Source organism: Echiichthys vipera (genome assembly GCF_963691815.1).
Source record: "Echiichthys vipera genome assembly, chromosome: 7".
Classification (NCBI taxonomy): Eukaryota; Metazoa; Chordata; class Actinopteri; order Perciformes; family Trachinidae; genus Echiichthys; species Echiichthys vipera.
The window spans coordinates 8,167,552-8,189,541 of record NC_139832.1 but is presented as its reverse complement, the minus strand read 5'-3'; the positions used below and the strand labels follow the sequence as shown (position 1 = coordinate 8,189,541).

At 42.6% G+C, this 21,990-nt stretch overlaps 1 protein-coding gene across 1 annotated transcript in view; it reads right to left on the bottom strand.

Annotated features, from left to right (window-relative positions):
* Positions 1–21,990, bottom strand: part of znf469 (zinc finger protein 469) — a 64,493-nt gene that overhangs the window by 41,073 nt on the left and 1,430 nt on the right. Inside the window, exon 2 of the mRNA XM_083916909.1 lies at positions 1,958–2,161. The gene's annotated coding sequence lies outside the window, so the exon portion shown is untranslated. The remainder of the gene's footprint in view (positions 1–1,957; positions 2,162–21,990) is intronic.

The following is a 21,990-nucleotide window of genomic DNA, read 5'->3' as shown; positions in this document are numbered from 1 at the left end:
ATATGGGGTTGCCACACAAACAAGTCCCACAAACACAGCAGAGAGGGTGGGAGAGAAGAGAGAAGAGAAAGCAGCAGAGACAGCAGACACAATAAAAGATAACGAGGCAGATATTGATAGGATATATCGAGGAATGTTTGTATGGGAAATGCAGCAACATTAGATAAACTTCTCCAGAAGCTCGTTGGTGGTCTGATTGCAATACAGTCACTCTTAGGGCTTAGCAGACTGCTCCAGCAGGGTTAATAGTCACGATGACTCCCTGTTGGGAAAATTATGGGAGAGATACTGCTGTTAGCTGGCCTGCAATCCAGCAGGTTTTACTGTGGGTCCTATTGTTGCCCTTCGGGGCTTAATGACCAGCAAACAGTCTAATGATGGCCTCCTTCTGCCATTCTTTCCCATTAAAATCCCCTTTTATACACACTGTCCTGACTGACAGACCAGATGAGGCCAAACTGAAAATTCACACACACACACACACACACAGCTTTCTTTTTCTTCTGGGTTCCCTCAAAATCATTTTTCATCTGTGTCCCCTGACGATTCCTCTGCATACACCTCCAAATCTACAATGCACATTTCAATCAGTCCTTCTGATTTTCCACACTTTCGTTTCATAATTCTATTTGCCTCAGCCTTCCGTCTGCCCTCTATCTCATGCTCTTTTTCTGTATTTTCCTCTCTCTTTGTCTCCCCTTTGCCAGCTCTGGAAAGTATATTTCCCACAGTTCAACAGTGACACAAGGACCGTCTCCTTCATGGCAGACCATGCTTGTGTTTTTTCAATTAAGCCCGGCTCCTGTACACTATTCATTTGGGAAACCATAATTCTCATGGCCCAGCAGAAACTAATGGAAAGTCGCTTAAGTTTTTTTTTCTTTTTTCGGGAGAGGTATCGGAAAGACTCGTTCCATACAGCAGAAGCGTGTCTGACTAGAATAAAACCATAGGACTAAAGTCTTTGAGAAGACCGGAGGTGTTGATAGGAAGTGAAGGCCTCACCAAGGGGTATCAGGGTGTAATAACTCACGGGGTGAATGGGAGCAGGAAGGAGGTGAGTGCAAGAATACAGATGGATGGATTTCCAAGGGAATGTGGATGAAAGTGAATGAGTCGCAGGCCGGATCTGAATTGCCCAGCGGGGAGGAGGACAGATCCACTGAAATCACTTCAAAGCCTGGTGTCACTGGGCTGCAGATGAGTACAGGCGGCCTCCTGTCCTCTTTTGTTTACAGAGATGAAGGCCAATAGCCTGTTGCATCCATCTGCCTTAAAGAGCCACCAACAATGCAAACAAATATCTCAACTGGTGCCCACACACTAATATAAACACAGTGAGGTGCAGCAACACCACACTGTACAGAATTGACAGCTCATTTTAAATTAGAGGCTAGCAGGCTATTAATAATAGCTGTATATTACATTAGCACTAGCCAAGTTTAGCAATAAAAGTCAACAGAGTGATATTCAATTTACAGGAATCAACAGAAACAACTGTGAAAAACGGAATAATCAGAGAATATTAACTTCCAGGCAGCTGTTACTAAAGTTCCCGTCACATCTTCCTTTTCTCAAATATCTCAGCCCCAGTCTGACCCTCTTCCCTGCCTGACCAGTAGGAGCCATTTGTCACCAATCACATAAACCTTCAACTGAATAACGACTAAGACTTAGTTCATACAGAAGAAGGAAAAGATGCAGACATACATATATCAATGTGTGCATTCTCACACATGCACTAACACACACCTACCTACCATTGCACATACTGTATGTGCACAAGACACATGCACATTCAAAGTGGGAGGGATCTAAACCGGACTCCCCCCACTACACCCCCACCCCCACCCCCCACCAAAACAATCAAAAGAGACAGACAAACATAAAGGAGAGCAATTAGAGACAGACAGGCAGGGGCAACAACACAGGAGAAGGAGAAAGTCTGAAGTCTTACCTCAAGAGTAATGCTGTGGATCCAATACCAGGGAAAGCCTCATGACTGGAGCGGTCTCTCTCAGACTCGGTCTCTTTGTATCTCTCAGCTGTGGGAGACAGGCGCTAACGCACAGGCAGCGCAGCGCTGAGCGGAGGGGCTTTACAGGCAGAGAAAGCAGTGGAGCCTCGCAGACCCCGGGCCCGTCCGCTCACACTCTGCCTTCTGAGGATGAAAAGAGAAGACTTCATTACCAGCTGCAGACCACGCCTCCACCCCTCCCTCCTCCACAGCCCTCTCTCCCTCCCCTCCTCCTTCACTACCTCCCCGCTTGCCTTCCACACTCCCAGCCAGTAGCACGCTCCAGGCCTGTCCCAGCCAAGAGAGGGGGAGCAGACTGCCAAAGAAAACCTCCCATCTCACTGCCTGCCAGTGCTGTGCAGTGCACAGACAGAGAGGGACAGAGAGAGATGAAGAAGGAGGTGAAGAGACAGAGAGATGGTGTATAGCATATGGTTCAAATCCACAAACTGTTACTCGTTTGTTTGAAATTTGACATTGCGTACACTGCCTCAAGAGTTTTTAGTTAACAATTTTGCTTGTGAAGCAATGAAAATGCAGTATGGAAGGATAAAGAGTGTGTGTGTGTATGTGTGTGTGTGTGTGTGTGTGTGTGTGTGTGTGTGCTTGAGGTTGAAAAGCAAAAACTGAGAAGAAAAGCAGAGGGAGGAGAATTATATTTGGACCAAGCGAAGAGTGTGAGGCGGTAGAGATTCACTTGAGAGAGAGGGGGAGAGAGACAGAGGGGAGGACAGAGACTGGCAGGCAGACGGAAAGAAAAACACAGACACACTCAGAGAGATACACAGAGCAGGACGAGTGAACAATTTGTCAGTTTTAGGGAAAAAAGTAAAAAGAGACGTGTCATATTTAACCAGGGGTTGTTGAAAGTTTTAATTAAGACCTACTGTAAGACAATTCACATCAAAAGACCATTGCTCAAGAAGAATTATGAGTGATGAGTTCAAGGGGGTGGGGGCTGTCTCTGTGTGTTTGTTTGTGTCTACAAACATGTCTCACCAACTCTTCACAAACAGCTAACATCATCAACACCCTAAATGGATGGAAAAGGATGAACGTTTTTGTCCATCTTCAGACTGTCTGGCCCCTCCTTCTCGTCCTCTCTGCCTTTTCTTTTTATGCCAAAGTGAACTCTCTCCCCATCAGATGGGGAAAATAGGCATAAAAGCACTAGCTGTTTACTGTCTGTAATTATGAGGGGCTGGGAACACTCAACCCAGGCAAGCTCTGCACCCTGCCCCCAGTGTCACCACACACAAACCTAGTCCTACCAAGTGTGCCAGTTTAAATTGAGCCGTGCCACAGACAGAGAGGTGCAAAGAAAATTGAATTTGACGAGTACAAACTGTGACGTTTAAAGTTTCAGATCAAATGGTAATTAGGGGGAAATGTCCTGGCAAAGGGGGGATTAACTCAATTTAGGAGAGTAACGTGAAATCGCAAAAATGAACACTCAAAGTAGTGATTCCCCAAGAATCTGAAAGAGCTCATCTGCTGGTAAATGCTGTACTATAGGCCGGGCTCCAGTTCATAAAATGACAGTTGGGCCTCGATCCCACTCAAAAATTAGAAAGATGCACCACCGCAGTTCATCCTTACATCCATCAGGACCGCCACTACTGCATATGGTGTCCCATCTGAAATACTTCAGACAGCCCTGACTGTAAATAGAGTTACATACATCCAAGCTACAGTAGTTGTTTTTTGTTGTTCAACAGGATTAAACAAAAGAACAGCTGGGAGAAACAGAAATAATGTATTCCAACAGAAAGGAACAAAAGGAACAAAAAGTCTGTGTGATGTAATACAGAAGGGAGCAACTTTTTTGGCAGCACATGATGAGGTAAACAGGGATTATACAGATCTCTGGTGATCTTCCACACTAGCATTAACACCTACACAGACCCTCTCTGTGGCATAATGGTGTCAAATTTACACGGGTCCACAAAACAGTATTTAAGGTTATGGGCTGCCTTCATTGTAGGCTGTGAAAGACCAGGCCTGGGGTGGGGGATTGGAGTGGGCCGGTCTAGCGACGACAGAGAGAGGGGAGACAGACTCATTTCAGTGCTCTTTATTGCTAAGAAAAACTAATCCTCCCAAACCAGAGCTACCGACTGCCCTTATGCGGTGTTGTGTGTCTTTAATCTTGGGCTTTAGTGACGGAAAAAAACTAATCCAACATCTGAAAGCTGTTGTTTGTTTACTGTCTACTATGTAATCAAGTGTTGTCATTACCGTTACGATGGTAAATAGGTAAAAATAGCACTAAGTGTCCATATAATAAGGGAAATTAGACCAGTAATGACAGGCTGTCAGCCACGCTTAACAGCAAAAGATGTGATTCTGTTTCTGGATCCAAAATTGGGATTTAGGACATTGTTCAATCCAGCCACTAGGGGCTGAGTTGAGCTGTAGTGTACATACAGTCGATTACAGACAGGGATGAGGCAAGATTTGACACTAACCTTTTTTTCTCTCTCATTCTGCTCTCTGTTACTGTTTGTAGGGTGATGAACCTTTATGCCAAACTGAGGTTACTGTACCTTGCAGATTTTCTAGTGAGTTTTTTTCCAAAAAAAATATTGCTCCCACATTTATTTTAATCAATCTGATGCAACACACATAAATATTGTTGAATCCCAATAATGAAAACAGCAAGGACATAAACAAATAAAGAGGCTACATATGTAAAGAGAATGCCACATGCTGCTTGGGGCAAAACAACAGACTGCAATGAGAGGCCTCAAGGCAACATTAAATATGGAAGTACAGGTATATATGGATAAATATCACCACCACTGGGTTAAAAACACCCTTTATACAGAGCAGACCGGAGGAAGAACAACACTTGCAGCCTTCAGGAACTTCAGGTTACAGAAAAGCCAAAACAGGCTGTCTCTGTGATTGGATTTCAAAAGCCACAGGAAAAGGTCTGACATTCAGGCATTATACACATTTGGGAAAACAACCAGGCTGGGCTGGGCCAAAAGGAAGTACAATATTATAGTACAGAGTGAAACTTCTTAACGCCAATAACTCCAGGAATAGTTTGTGGTTAAATCACATAGGCATGCAAGTGAATTAAACTAGATTAATGAAACAACATAATAGTGCAGCAGCTACAACTTGCCTTTGGAAGGCTGCTGGAATCACATTAGACTTCAGGATTCAATCATAGGTTGTTGTGAAATTCAAATTTCACTCTTAACGACCTGAATTGAAAGCAGAGTCGAGGCAGATGGAAAGAGAGGGGACTTTCTGTGTTCTTAATACAGAAAACCTTTGTGAGATGCATCAAAGTGTGGAAGCCTAAAATCATCTCCTCAACATTTTCCAGGATGAATATGGAGATTGTTTAAAACCAGCCCTAGGACCTGTGCATATCAGGATACCAATGGCTTGTGTTATACTAGTCTAAACAAGTATTACAGTTCATGTAGGACACTGAAAAAACACAGCTTTATACTTTACCCTTAAACCCATATCCACACTGCCAACCATGTAAATAGACTCTCTCTCCCTCTGTTGCAGAAAAGTCATATAAAACATCAATGCTCAACATATAAAATGTTTTAATGAGCTTAGAGTATTTTGAGCTTCCCTCAGGGAACAACATTTGGGTCGAAAAAATAATTAAACTGTGACCTTTTGGTGGCTACGTGCAGGCAGACATTCATTGACTTAATGTATACTGTAGTTATTACTAAAAATAATTCCCTAAAAGCTAAATATAGCAATAAGAAAAACTTTCTGACGTTCACCTTTCGTACATGTATACAGGAGCTTGTCTGGACTGAGAATAAAGAATTCATCAAAGGAGCCAAGGCAAGACAGTGGAGTCAAGTGTTGTAGCCTGGGTGTGTGCCACATGGTGCGCCACAACAGTTGGTGTACTCCAGAGCACACACAGTCATTACTGTGTGGTAACCGGGACGGCCCCTTGGACAAGACTTGACAATGATGTGTCTTAGCTGCTAAAGAGTAGATCAAGCCTCGATTCTGTGTTCTACATAACTGGTACAGTGTGACATGTATGTAGCTTGAAATTCACTGTTTTTTCACAATTGCAGTGAGGATATACAGTACCAAGGCTATTGCAGGTCATGTCGCTGACACACCCAGAGCCCCAATGAAAGGCCTTCCCATCATCGCCCACACCAACACTCTTGTAACTCTCAATTAAGGGGACTGAGGGTTCCTACATGTGGTGACGGTATTCCATGACTCACTGACTGCTACACACCTGAAATGTCCAATAAAACAAAAACAACTATAGACCACACCAGCCGCAATGCCAAATTGGACCATGGGCCTAAGGTGTGTGTGTGTGTGTGTGTGTGTGTGTGTGTGTGTGTGTGTGTGTGTGGGGGGGGGGTTCTCTGACCACACCCATTTTTGAATTCGACCTTCATTTTGATCTCAAATACTCACCTGTAATTTTTTGTGAGTGTATCTTGCAAAGTTGAGACACTATCACAGCGACAACACCTGTCTATAGACAGACAGACAGACAGACAGAAAGACTATACTGATACTTAAACCCGCCTCTGTGTTAGTGCCGGCTACAGTCACTCACTAAATACCTAACAATACCAGCATTGCTGTCACAGCTGGTAAATATAGAGCCTTTTCAAACTACTTTTTGGTGTATTTTGTGTCTTTACACTGAGACAAGAAAGGATCCCAGTAAAATGACACTGTGGGTTCCAGCTCAGACACAGGTGATGGTGGCTAACCAAAAGGTCGTAACACATCCATTCCCTCCTTCTGTCTGTGCAGCTTTTGGGCTCTGGAGCTGCTGGGCTGCACTCTGGGAATTTCACACCTACGGTGGCCATTCCCAGCCGTGCAAAGCCCATCACACCCTGGTGTGCCATTTCTGACCCAGAAAGCCCAGTGGCCACGAACGCATGCTCTTCCCCAGGGCAAACACGGGGCACCCCAGCCAGTGTAGACTTAGCAGCTTGCCGATGTGTACTCGCCCAGCCATGTGGACCAGGAGTGATGATGTTCCCAGGAAGATAAGGTGTGGGGGTTTAGACTGGGGGGAGTGAGGGGTTAGAAGCTGAAAGAAGAATCAAATGCTTCTTCATTTATGCAGCATATTGCAGAAAAAAAAATGTTTTCATCGTAGGACACTTAAAAAATAACCAACTCATTTGCTAATCATGTTCACATAGTGAAAACAAAATAATCACTATGCTGTGCCTTGCTAGACTGGTGTCTCAAGCTAAACCATAGCTAATTGAAGGTTACTGACTCAAAATGGAATTTATGTCTGGAGCACAGTCATAAAGTGATAGAGTTAAATACTGAAACACATATCGATGTTTTGGTTTCATCTTCCAGTGCCTTTATTTTGTCTTTATTAAAGCGTCTGGGTTGAAATAGAGAAGGTGAATAGACCTGCCATTGAACTGAAGCAGAGCCACAGCAAACCAAATACAGAGATGCCCGGCCCTCATCTGCACAAATAGGCCTTTCAATCCTTTCCCTCACTTTTGTCCCATCAATACTTCACTCTTCATGGAGACCAAAGCCACCAACTCCAAACTTCCCTCTGCCCCCTCCAAACACACAGAGAGGTGAATGGTGTCTACTGTACCTTTCACCATTCCCCCTCCCTGTGGGGTAGAGCACATTTTGACAGGCCTGTATTTATGGCCGACGGCAGTCATGTTGGAATGAACCTTGAAAACGACCAAAATCATCTTGCTGGATGTCCATTTATATTGAGCCCTGGTCAGCCGTGTGGGTCTGTGTGTGTGGCCTATGTAGAGAGAACATGGCTTTTGTGAGTGTGTGAGTGAATGTGTGGGAGTGGAGGATTAAGATAAACCTTCTAACGAGCAACAAGGTGTGCTTGATACATGTATTCTTTGTTGAGACTGTGTTCCTATCCGACATTATCAAGCTGCCAGCTGCGATGCCAAATTAGGGCATGGGCCTAAAGAATTGGCCTCTAAAGTTTGTGACTATCTTGCACAGTTATCGGACTAAGGCCAAACCATTGCTCAGACCCCATCCATTTTCAAACGCGTTCATCATTTTGATCTAAACTACCTGTAACGTTTTCTGACAGCATCGTGCACAGTTGGGATGCTATCGCGGTTACACAATGTGACCACAGACAGACTATATATACCTGGCAAAATACTCCAAACCATCTGTGTAAGTTCCTGCTAGGACCACATTTTGCCTGATCACACACACACACACACACACACACACAGACACACACACACACACACACACACACACACACACACGCTGTCACGGCCCAAATCATTGCAAAAGTTGTGGTGGGTGAAGGAATAGTAACAAAAATGGGGGAATTTCATACTAAAATAAAATTCTCTCTCCATTTAACTCACAGAGGAAGGACTGGATTTGGACTTTTTGCACAGGGATCATGTTTGGAAGGAATCTTCTGTATGAACAAGGTAAAAAAAAAACAGTGGCCAGTAAGTCTTTCAATCTCTTCCATATGTTTAATGAACATGTGAATGCTGTTTTTGACCTGGGAATATGCAAACCTATCTTTAAATTAAAAGAACTGAAAGCTTTATGCAATGTCAAGAATGCAGAATGCCAAATCTAGCATATAAAGCGAAAAAAAAGTCACATTCTTAAAGCAAATGCTTGTGACTCATCTAATTTGAGAGAAGCATTAATGTGTTTCTGCAGAAAGTAATTTATAAATTGTTGCACTGACGAGTCTGTAACCTTAAACAAATGTAAAATTCACGAGAGAAAAAGATGGATAAATCTTATGCACTGACATTTACTGTAAGAAATACATAAATAATCATCTTCATAAAGAAATACATATGATCAGTCCAAATTTTGGAGTAAAAATCCAACAACTCACTTTTGCCTCGATTGATTAATCTTTACCTTAAAAACAGTTTGGAAAAATAATTTACTTTTTTGAAAATTCTCACTGTCAATCTCTCTTTTAGTACACAGATATACTCATGATGCACGCATCACCCTATGAATCTTTCAGAGTGCACTGTCTCAGTGGGTGTGTGGTAACAATGGGAGCTGGGGTGAGCTAAGGCAGACTTCTCTGGTCCTTCTCCACATAAACCTTTAATATAAGGCCTCCTCAGCACCAGTCGGCCATCTAAAGACACTGTACCCTGTAATTGACCTTAAAAATACTTTCCGTGGAGGTCGGCAGTCATGTCATTGGCCATCGGCCCAAGCAGCGGCCGCATCCTTTCAGCTTAGAGGAGCCTGGGAAGGCCTCATAGGGTATATTTAGTGGCCCTGTCCTTTGAGTGGAGCAGGAGATGCAGATAATGCCAGTCTGTGTATAAAACCACTCTGCCGCCCACGAGTGGGCTGCTCACAGGCACATTTCCTTCTCCCATGGGGATGCGTTTCCTGAGGTCAGAGGTCGGCTACATGCAAGCCCGGTGAATGTACAAACACTGGACTCCACCTCTCCTATCGCAGAGATCCGGTGGATCCAGGAGGATTTTGTCCCTCTCCCTGAGGTCAGACTTCAGGCCAGAGATGTTCTCCCTGAGTTTTGAGAGGGTGTGGATCCCTCATCCCGGGACACAGAACCAGCACAGAGAGGTGAGTTTGATTCCAGCCCTCGAGCCGAAATGACCAGGGAGACCTTCCTCACTCCTGGGCAGGCATCCCACTTTACCAGTTGCTTTTAGATCCCACTGAGTTAAAAAAAAGTTATTTAAAAAGTGGCGCCTTGCTAGTGTGATTTGGCGCCACGACTTCCATGTTTCCTTCTCTGGTGTGATCAGAGGCAACCACAGGCCCATTGGTTAAAATCTTTGGTACATGTTCTTAAAAATAAATACAATCAAAGCTGGGCACGAGTGATTCCAAATATAAAAATGAGAAACTGTGTTAAAAACAATATTTTCCGGAGCCGAAGTGGTGGAAAATCCAGCGATAATCCAAAGAAATCCAGCAACGCTGAGCATGTGTAGAGAACAGATGTGGCAGTCCTATCCAATCCTGATCTCTCAGTGCAGAATTGCATGTGCTGCCTGCAGAGGTCTATCATTCAGTTTCAGCACTGTGTCACATACAGCTCATTCAGACGGATAGATCGTTCAGACGATCCTATTTCCTAGCGTCAATGTGCATCAATGCTAGGAAATAGGATCGTGATGTGTCCTTATAAGCTGATGTGTGCCAACCCTCAATGACTTGCGTAGGTGTTACCATTTTGTATACTTGAGTGCCACATGGCAGAATGGGTTTTTTATCTGATGCCACAATTGCTGTTCATTTGGTGGCCAATGCCCACCTTTCATTTATAGATAAATCAGTGCTCATTCCACACCACACACCTCCCACAGTTAAGCTCAGGTTGGTGCTGAGTAGCTCTGGCCAGATTGTGAAGGTTGTGGAAATTGAGCCTGTGCAGGTAGATTTTAGTTTAACTTTGAAAAACGATGTTATTTGATGATAATGTAAAACAAAGATTCAGGAAAATACAATGTTGATCAAGTCATTTGATTAAAAATGATCAAATCCATCAGTGACAAAAAGAAAAGGTAAAAGAAAGTAAATATAACACTCACCACACGTAACTTTGATGACAAGGAGTCCCTGTCTAGACTGCTAGGGTGTGTGATGCTGTTTTGACTCTGACTTCTCATGCAACAGATACACTCTCATTTTATTCTAAGCAGCTCTGTGTACCCGATCTATGCAGGCTAACGTCTTACGGGCATTTTTTTCTGCTTCAAGTCTATTTTTTCTAAACAATACATGCATAAACACAAAGTTGGGGGCCATATAAGGCACCATTACTTCACAACAATTTGTTATACTGTATATTTCAGGGTTTTATCATGATTTTATCATTTTATTATTATTATTGTTGTTATTATTTCTGATTGAATGTTTTCTCCTTTATTGCTGTTTATTTATTGATTATGTGTTGTGCTGTGTTATCCTTCTCTCTCAAACTTATGTAATAACGAGGGTGAAACATTGTTAAGTGTCAAAGAAAAACTGCACACCGCACAGAAACTTTGGTTGCTTATTTGCTGCAGAGAGAACTGCTTCAAACAGTAGCTTCTGAGTTGTGCGAATGCTGCCCACATGCTAATGTGAGCTTTGCAGCCTGGACTTGGGGTATAGGCCAACATACAGCGGTGATATGTTGAATGTCAACCTGCATCCCATGCGTCGTCTCGTCAGGATACACCACAGCTATTGTGGCTGAAGGATGAGCCTGTTCACATGCTGTCACTCATTACTGCTGTAACCTTCCTGCTGGTTTCTGTTAAAGGCTCTTGTCAGGGGCATCTGCAAGCTAATTTATGATTCCTTTCATGAAGGATCGTTGTTGGAGATAAATCACGGCTTTCTTCTGTCTTGTAATTTTTTTAAATGACAAAACTGGAGTCGATGTAAGAACAAAACACACACCCTCCTTCTCCATTGACCGCTTCCTTCTGGCCGACTGACATAACAACCGAGAGCCTCTCTGTATCTCTTCAGTCAAGCATCTGAGGAGAGTAGAGTGATGCTACAAAGCCTTGTGCAGTTGGAGCACTTTTCACCCTCATCCATCACAGGTGGAGTTATGAGCAACCATAGCAACAAATACTGCTCGACTTGGTGCCACTGGCAATTGCTATTACGCAATAGTCATATATCTATCTCTATCTTTCTCTGAGGCTCCTGTATATCTTGGTTTTGAGCGTGGTGAAATTTTTGTGTGTCAGTTCTGCTCAGTTTATGGGTGAGAGAGAGAGCAGTTGGGCCAGTGTTTACTTGTAGCACATGCAATCACACCTTTAAATTCCTGGGAGAAGCAGTGAGAGAGGTTGCTGTCACTTGTGCTTGCCTCTGCTCCTTACCAGTGGAAACCACAAGCCTTGGCAAGCTTTAGCCACACCATAAGCGCACTCCACTCGTCTAACTATAGATTTCATGGCCTCCAGCAATGTGCACTTGGATCTCGCACAACAACCCAGCTCTTCTATGACTGTGTCTTTAAGTCATCCGTAGAATAGTTCAAATGCTGTCATAATCTTAAAGGATATAAAGGATATTTTACAACCAAAAATCAGATCTTATTATCTTCACATCTTTGCTTGGAAGTTCTTTTGGCTTCCGCACATGCAGAAAGTCCAAAAAGCAGGAAACAGGAGATAGATAGAGACAGAAAGTGTCTCAATACCTATGGATTCTCCTCCAGAGACACCCCCCCCCCCCCCCTCCCAAGTACAACATCGGAGCCCAACAACAACAAAGAAGCCCTTTTCCGCTGTACAAAAGAAGAGCTACAGAGTGCGACAGACCATGGGTCCATGTGCTCACCGTGGTCATGGTGACAGATGTGTCAACCAGTCCTTGCCCATCTGGGCTGCCGGTGGCGCTCTGCCTGCTCTCTGAGGACAGCGAGTTCAGACCAGTAATTTAGTTCAGATGAGGTAAAGCAATATTTCTAGATTAATATGAGCCATATTCCTTTAGAACTGTCCTTTCTTTCTTCTTCTCCTTCCTGCATTTTTTTTTTTACATCTTACATGTCCAAAAACGTCTGGCTGAGGATGAAAGGAAGAAGTAGAAGAGAAAAAAACAGAGACATAAAGAGAGGGAAGATGAACCAGTTTTATAGTTTGGGAGGCAGACACACAGGATAGCCAGTAGCAGTGACACAATTTTTTCTACCAATAAATTTCTTTTGATCACCTCCTAATGATGTGATTTCTCTGAATAGCTTATTCGATAAGGTAGAAGGAGATATGTGCTTAGCTCTTCCCTTCGCTCTTCTTGTGGTTAGTTTCATGTTATGTACAGAGTGGGTAGATTTAAACACTCTTGCTCATACATTCATCATTCATCATTTTTCACCAAATAATGCTGAATAAGTTAAATAGAGCCCTCACTAGCGCTATGTTGCGACTAAGCAGGCGCTCTGAATCCTAAAATATCTGTAAGCGATTCAACCAGCTGTGCGGTACATGTTTTATTAGCTCAATATAACTTTGAGCACTTTTTCTTTTTCAACCAGTTTCAATATAATACCCTTGATCATAAAATGTATCTGCATTGGCGAAGAACTTATTGTAAGCTGCTTGATATCATATCGGAATGAGATTGCTCCAGTTGTGATTAGTCTGGCCTGGCAACGGTTTCAGTAGTTGGGAATCAGGAAGTCACAGCTGTCCCTGTCCTGCAGCTGCCGACTGAGCATGTGACTGGCTGCATGATCCGCCCACCCTGATGATACACAGCGCTATAAATCACTACAGCCGTCAGAGAAAAGCATCTAGCTACAGTATTTCTGATTATCTCTAATAACGGTGAACCCAAACAGGAAGAATCTTATACCATAGATTAACTTGGCAGATAGCACGCTTTGTTGTTGGGGCACAGCCAGCTGGACCAATAGTACTCTTGGAGGCTGGGGCTTTCATCAGCTGGCCATTTTGTCAATGTATTTGGAAAACTGGAAATTAATCGGCTATCTCCCAATAGTTTCTGGAACAATTCCTCAGATCCATTGTCCCAATGTAGTCTTCTTCATAGTCTTCAGTAGGATTCCGGAGGATGTTCCTTCATTTACTTCACATACAGAGGATAAGGCAAGCAGCCACTTTGGCTGTGGTTCTGGTGGCCTCACAGCAGAAGTATGCTGATGAAGGACTGATGAAGGACTGATGATGGACATATAGCAATGGCACACCCCAGGGCTGTCATTATTTTATGGTTTTCTTATCCTTAAGTAACCGTAGAGTGTCACTCTGCTCCTGCGTCGTAAGCAAGACCTCTGGCAAATTGCCCCCCTCTGACCAATTCTGCTGATCATTGCTGGGCAACTAATGAAACAAGAGTTGAACTCCTTCTGCTGCAGTGTTTCTGATGTTGTTTCTGGAGCATTCTTCCCCATCCATCTGCCACACGGCATGACGTGATGTCATGACTGGGCTTTCTTATTGGCTGGGATTTCAATTGTGCCGTTCACCCGCAGTGCTTGAACGGTACAACTGAACAGTGGGTTTGAAAGGGAACGTGAAATTAGTGGTGACTCATCTCTGGCCGCTATGTTATTATATCATTTCTTCACCAGCAATGAATTCAATCGATCTAAAGTTCCATGAAATCAGACTAAAAAAACAAAAGTATGCCTCTGTATGTGAAAGCTGGAAAAGATCATTTTCATGACCACGTTTCTTCCACATTCTATACATCTTAGACAATTTTAAGTGGATACAGAAGGTTCAACATGGAGGCATGCTGCACATGTGTAAGATATTTCACAAAATAAAATGCCACTTTACAAGAAAAAGTTTATTGCCTACTGCTCTCAAAAGCATTTTTTCGACTGCAACACTGTAATGTAGGTATTGACAAGTTGCAAAACAATGTGGAACACAGCTGGGTTTACAACTTCATGTGGTCAGGAATGGAGGATCATTTCTTTGAATTGATTCAGCTGAAGTTCAAGTCATAACGCTACAAGTCACATCAGAGGTCAGAGGATCACTATCGCAGTGCTGCTTCACTATTACCCTGTTTAGCTTCCTTCTGTGGCCCTAGCGCACGGAACGCTCCGCAAAGCCCATCAACCTTGCGGGACAGGTCCAATCGGGTTTGGGCAGAGAATGAAAGCTCTAACGCACTGATACAACACACACAAAGAACTCTTAGACTTTGCAGAAATTATTCATAATGTAATATAGAGTATGGCACATCACATTTGGCATCATAGTGGCAAAGGCATGAGATGTGATTTCGACACTGTATCTGTCACACACAGCTGCATTATAACTCGTAGACATTGAAAGTCTCCTGCTTGTACAGCACAAGAAGAAGCTTGATTTTAATCTTGGTGTGTGTGTCTGTGTGTGTGTGTGTGTGTGTGTGTGTGTGTGTGTGTGCCCTTTGTATTTGCACATCCACTGTTCCTAGTGTAGTGGAGGGCCAAGGGACCACACCAGAAGAACAGAAGAACTCTGCTTTTATAAACAACTTTTAAAACAACCGTGGCCTAGCTGTGGTATTTTTCCCATAGATTTCTAACCTATAGTTAGGCGCTATGATTCAAGCATCTACTGTGATAGTAGCACATTAAAACAAAAGATTATGTAACTGACAAAGTCTGTCTTAATTCTCTACTAGCTGGTAATTTGAATATTAAATTTACAGCTAACCCCTTAATATCACAATCACCCACTTGTTCAAAGGATGAACCTCTCAGCCATTGCAAGAGAGGTCTGTGATTTCAAGAATATTGACACTTTGCAAGGACACAGATTCATTCATTCAAGTCCTTCAAAAAGGCCGGTCGTGCATTTAAATCAAGTGCTCAAGAGGACAGGATTAATCGGTTCAACACTGCAGCTGGAATTGATCGCCAGTTCAGTGCTGAACAGGGCAAGGATCTGTCTGGGCACACAGTGTCTCGCCGTTAAATACTTTTTGGACTGAAAGCCCACTCTGCAGTGACCAAACTTCTCATCATCAGAAAGAAAGAATAGGTTAGACTTGCCTTTACTGAGGAGCATGTTGTGTGGACAGAGGAGAAAATTATGGGGAGGACTGGGGAAAGACTGAACCCAAAGAAGTCAGTTAAATTTGGAGGAGGAAGTGTCATGGTTTTGGGATGTTTTCTGGAGCAGGAGTTGGGCCTCTTGTACAGCTACATGGCAGGGTGAATGCAAATGTTTGGCAACATGCAATATCTTCACTGCAATTGTCTCCCAATCGGCCCGCATTTTTGACACACAGGACAAGACAATTCCCCCTGTTACACTGCATAACGGGTTAGGCAGTTCCTTGAAGCTAAGAATATTGAAACAATAAAATGGCCAACCCAGAATCAAGATCTAAACCCCATAGAGAATCTCTGGAAAATCCTCAGCAACAAAGTAATGGAAACCCACTACAGGTACTAAACTGTGGAAGCGACTGCAAGAAGAATGGATCAAGCTCAAACCAGAGCACTGTGAGAAGATAGTGATGTCCTGTGGGATGTCCTTCAGAGGATCTGAAGTCATTCAAAGCAAAGGCCTCTACACTTTCTATTCATTTTTTAATACTAACTACTTTAACTTTAATACTTTAAATCATCTCTTCTAAAACAATTCTACAACAATCTCTAATTTTGCATTTTGTAGTTGAAGTGCCTCGATTTAAAAACAAAAATAAAACATGCTAGTGCAGCAGTGGTATAGCCTCAGTGGATATTCTATCCGATTCTGAACAATAAATAACATATGAATATTTCAGAATAAATCAAGTATTAATCATATATTCTGTAATGTTGATATCCAGTGTACATGCTGAACGTATGGCTTGGATCTGAACTGTATGTCACATGAGCTGCACATTTCTGTCGAGGTAGCTAGCCAGTGCACGTTTATCGTAGCGGAATGCAGGTTTGCATTGCTGAGAACGGCTGAGATTTATGTGACTGCTGTGGGGTGTGCATGTGGCTAACAGATGGTGGCATTGTGCTCCTCTTTTACTTAGCACATCATTGCTTACTCAAACACCCCACCTCGTCTCTATCGACTGTTCTTTTAAACGTATATAAACTTGAATTCAACACTGTCATGGTCAGTTGTAGTTTCTGCAATTATTGGGGACTTGCAATTGCTCACTAGGTTATCAACACCAGACTTGCACTCGAAATACCCTCCACCCTATCCATTCAACACCACTTTAATGGACACTCAACACTATCTAGGCTCAAACAACATACCGTACACACTGCCTTCAGTAGCCTTGAGGCCAACACACGCACACTCATAAAAAAACAGTGTCAAACTAAATGTCGGAGCCTTTCATCCTTTCTCCATCATGTGCTTAAAGTGATACTCCACCCAAAATCTATCTTTTGAGTGCACTAACACTCACCTTCTGTAGGCTTGAAAGCTCTCAAAGCATGCATAACAATGGCCATCCAAATGCTCATTATGTAGTCAGTCAGTTTGGCTTCACCAAAATATGTCTCAATATACTGCTTTCATGTTGCACTATGACCCTTTTCAACCCTCAGAAGCTCTGCCTGAAGCTGTTGGAGGTACTGACTCTCATTAGAATGCTTGTCAGTGACAACCACATTGCCAGTAATCACAATGCCACTGGAAACAACTGCGGTATAAATTTCTAAATCTACAGCCTCTGCGCAGCTACTGCTGACCGCGTTTGACATGTGCTTTATGGGACAAATTGACACCAAGCAGTGACGCAAAAAAAACCACTCAGCCTGTGATGACTCTCTCCATCTGCTTCCCTCTTTTATCCAACCCATCACATCAGGCAGGATGGTCCTGAAGGATAAAAGTGAGCCTGCTGATTCTGATTTAGCTTTCACATCAGATGCCAAAGCCCAGAAATCTGCCACACATGCATATCATACAGTAGAGGAGATGTGAAACTGCTCCAACACTGTACAGGCGTGAGTTTAAGGCTGAAAATCACTTAAAAAATGTGTTTTTTTCCAAACAGCAAGCAAGCAAACTATAGTGTCAATAATGAATTAATAATGTCCCTATAGTAAAGAACTAAAACTTTCTAAAAAATAATATTCTGTGGCCACTTAGGTAGCACTGAGCCATGCTTAATGAACTGCCAATCAAAAAAGCCATTCAGCCTAAAGACTTTAAATTATATACCAGCTAAAATGGGCATGTGGCACACAGAGCCATTTACGCAGCCATAAAATGCTGACCTATGGGAACTCACTGGAGAACATTCACATAAACTAATAAAAACTGAGTGTTGCTTCCCACACACCTAGAGCTGGCATGAGTTTCACAGACCTTGTTTATGTGCAGACACAGATAAACATACAGATGTGATCAGACAAAAACAGTGCCATTTGATAATTTAATCCCACTGTCAGAGTCTGGGAATGTACAGCTGTGTGGTTTTGTGACACACTGGGCCCCCTGCCATGGGGAGTCACCTCGAGGTGTTCTGAGTCATTTGCGTGTGTGTGTTTGTGTGCGTGTGTGTATGTGTCTGTGTGTGTGTGTGTGCGTGTGTGCGTGCCTGTTTGAGTTCATCTAGTCCATGTGACCACACAGCTATGACCACAAGTACTGTAGTTTAGGACTTTTACTATTGTGACAAATACATGCATATACGTACAACAGACACACAGACGCACCAGAGCAACCACAAGTCCAGACGTGCACACGCCCATACATTTACACATGTGATCATACACACACGGAAGGAAACCTAAGTCATAAACCATAAGTCACTAAAGACGGTAGTGTTTGTGCATACCGCTGCATGTGTTTTCTCAGTCTCTATCTCGAATGAACACGAGATAAGAACAAATTGATACTACAAAATCTTTGGAGAAGTTAGGGAGATAAAACAAACGAACAAACAATCAAAAAAGGCTAGCATGATTGCCAGAAGGTCAAAGTTGTGGTTTCCCCTCACATGCTTTATATGTCTTTGCTCATAGTAAGCACACTCCCAATGTGACATCTATGCTGGGGAAACTTCTGAGCATTTGCTCATTTTCTGCCTGATTGACATGACAACCTGCTATAACCCCCCCCCCCCCCCCCCTCCTCCAGTGATAAACACTGGAGAAATTTCAGCGGGCCAAGTGACAAGGTGGCCCTTCACAAATATAAAAAATGTCTACTAAAGTCGAGACTTCATCCAGTACGGTGAGGAGTTGACATGTGTCTTCTGAACACTTATCCAGACCACAGTGACAACGAGTCCTGTTTCATATTGGGAAACAGGTGAAGGGCTAAGATTGTATTCCTGTCCCTGTGTTTGTGAACAGTCTGTGATTATTGGTGTGCACTGTGTGAGGTTCTGCTTTACTCCGGTTGTGTGTTAACTCTGGCCTTATTCCCTCTTGGCATGCTTGCCAGCCCTCCCTGCTGAGAGGCTTGATAATCTCAACAGAATCTAAATCATCTACAAATCAGGTTAGGTGGTGGATGCAAACAGGAGTCCAGCCTGTATCTAACTGTGCACTTCACACCAAACTGGGTGGAGATTGTATATTTCATGCATCAAAAATAATAAACACAAAACTGATACAAGAGGTGGATTGGCTAAAGGTCCAGGCAGGAATTTTTGGTTCATTAAACAAGTTATGTGTCTTCAAACAGCTAAAAGTCATGGCAGTTGACAGGATGTGATTATCTCCACGCCTACGCCCCTGGTTCTCGCAGAGAAAGTGCAGCGATGAGGTCAAAACTGCAATCAATAGTTTGGTGCCCGAGGCTTGCACACACTTAAAATGGGTTCAAAACATACAACATATTCTATTTACATTTACAGTACATATGTCTCGCTCAAATTATGCTGCTGTATGCACTAAAATGATATTCATGAGCGTGTGAGATGAAAAAAAAGTTGTTATTGATGCGTCGAACACATGGCAGAGAACATAAAAGCAACCCTTACATTAGAGAGGCATTTTCCTTTTTAGAGGATGAACTTTCTTCACTCGTAACTCAACTGTTACTCACCACTTTTTAAATCATCCCTCGTCATGTGAAGCAGCCAGAACATAAAAGGACCGAATGAAACTGGTTATCACTTCCACAGTGTTACTAGTGAGCTACACTCCAAACCAAAGCGAGGAGACATTAAACAAATCCAAAGAGAGATTACTGGGGGAGGTTTACGACTAGCTGAGTAAGAGCTCATGAGAGGAAATGGAAAGAAACTAAGGCCAAGTAGAAACACCAACATTCCCCATACATATTTAGAAACTATAGCAAATCAACAATCAAAGGCCAAATGATAAAAGCTAAGGTTGGTATCAACAGCAAACATATAATGGGCGTATTATATGTTGGGATAAATTGATAAATGAATGGATTTAGGCAGCCAGAACCTGAGAAAAGTAAATGGATTCAGATCTTTTGCTCAGGCTACAGAGGAAACACTTATCTCAGAGGAAATGCTTAGTCTGGGTCTATGTGAGACTTCACGCTCCTGCTATGTCTGTGGGTTCTAATGCCATTTGTTTCTTATTTCCCGCAATTAACCAGATTAGCACTTTGTTTGTTCAATCTGAGCCTGATGCTGTGAAATCTGTCAGTGAGGAAAACAGGAACAAAAACCAAAACATCCAACATCTCAGCGAGAGAGGGAACACACAACCTGCCGCCCAGTGCTTTACGCCCGATGAGCTAAATTGCCTTCAGCTGTTTATCCGTCAAAAGCCCAGCTCTGCCACATGCTCAGCCAATATTTTTAAACAGCTATATGCACAGGGCATTTAGTCTGAGCTACTAGTGGTAAAAAATTAATTCAGGTAATATTTCAGTGCTTTGGGCTGCTAGCATTTCACAGTAATATAACTGTGTATTCGATTATTTACATTGAAGGAGGCCAATTCCGACCTGCCTAATCACATTTGTTATGCTTCAGATATTATAGTAATTGGTAGTGAAAAACTAATCAGAAAGTACTTACAAGTATAGAATTTGATACATATTTCGACTTTGTCTTGTTTGAGTGAACCTAGGGACATGGTCTGATTACTGCACTTTGACAACAGAGAAACTCCTACATCATTGCATTTTTTGCTGAGGTTTAAGTCAATGTTTGACAATCTGTAATCCCTGAAGGCGTAGTGAGGTATCCTATCGCTGCATGCATTGATAAATGCAGGGGAGCAAGTGAGGACTCGCAGGTGTTGGCTTATCCTATGTGTGAGAATGCACTGTGTATCTTGCTCTGCGCATACACCTCTACATGCACATACAAATGGCTGGTATGTGCTATACTTGGAAAATATGTTCTGGAATTGACTTCTCTTTTTAATTAGAAACACATCATATCAAAATTGGAAGTTTGACAAAGAGGGTTTTTAAGGTGACAGCTCGAAAAGAACACTGATATAATACCATACTGGGAAGTGTTGAGCTTCCAAATTCACACAAATTCATAAGGAAAAAAAACGGTAAGTAGAGTAGTACTAAGCAGAGTAAAGGGAGACAGAGAGAAAAAAGAAGCAAAAATAGGAAAGAAGAGTGTTTCGGAAAAGCGGCCAGCTTCAGAGGCTGTAATAATGAAAGACCATTGCCAGACCAGACCCACAGAGGCCATAAGGCGGGGAGGAGAGTATGGGATAGAGCGGCAGGAGCAGGAAGGGCAGAGGTAATATGAGGAAAATAGTTTTCAACCCTGTTATGCTTTTCATTCCAGCAACATTTACTGGGCCATTGAAGTGCTCTGTGTACCAGGACAACACTTCCGTCATTCAGCTGGATAAGGACTCTCTCTCACTTCTTTGCTGTCTCCCTCTTCTATCACACCCTTCACTTTCCATCTGTCCAACTCCTTTCACTAATAGCCTGAGGTTTTACTCCCTTGGCTATCAATGACACCCTTAGCCTTCTGTTTCTCTCAGTCTACACTAACTTTATGCCAAACACCCCCCTTGTTGTTTCTATTGTTCTCAGTGGAATCTGCATTTGGTATCTTCAGCTCCCAATGTAGAACAAGTAGGTTCCTAACCTCACAATCTCATAAATCAATCAGATTACATATAAAAGTTTCATTTGGGAATACCTGGCTAGTCCCTTGATAACGGGCACATGATTCTTTTTGCTCACACAATGTATAATATAATGTATAATATATGGATTTGTTTAAGAAGGTATTCTTCTGAGTACCTTTACATAATCATATAAGCGCAAAACTGTTGCTAAATCCAAACAGAAAAGGTCTATTTTCGTATCGGCTCATAAATTCACTATATCGCTAAACAGTGAATTTCCCCTCTAAAATTAGTATCATCCTTGATCTCAAAAATCGGGGTCTAATAATAATCAAAGTTTTAGTATTTTAACACACTATAAATGAGTAATATGAATCATAAATCAATATATATTGGCAGTTGCAGACTTGGATTTGTTTTGTTCATCACCAACTCCGAGATTCAAGATCGGAAAACGAAGACTCCCCAGGCCATGTCCCTCCATATTGTAGTCTAGTTAACTCAGACATGCTGCATGGCACAC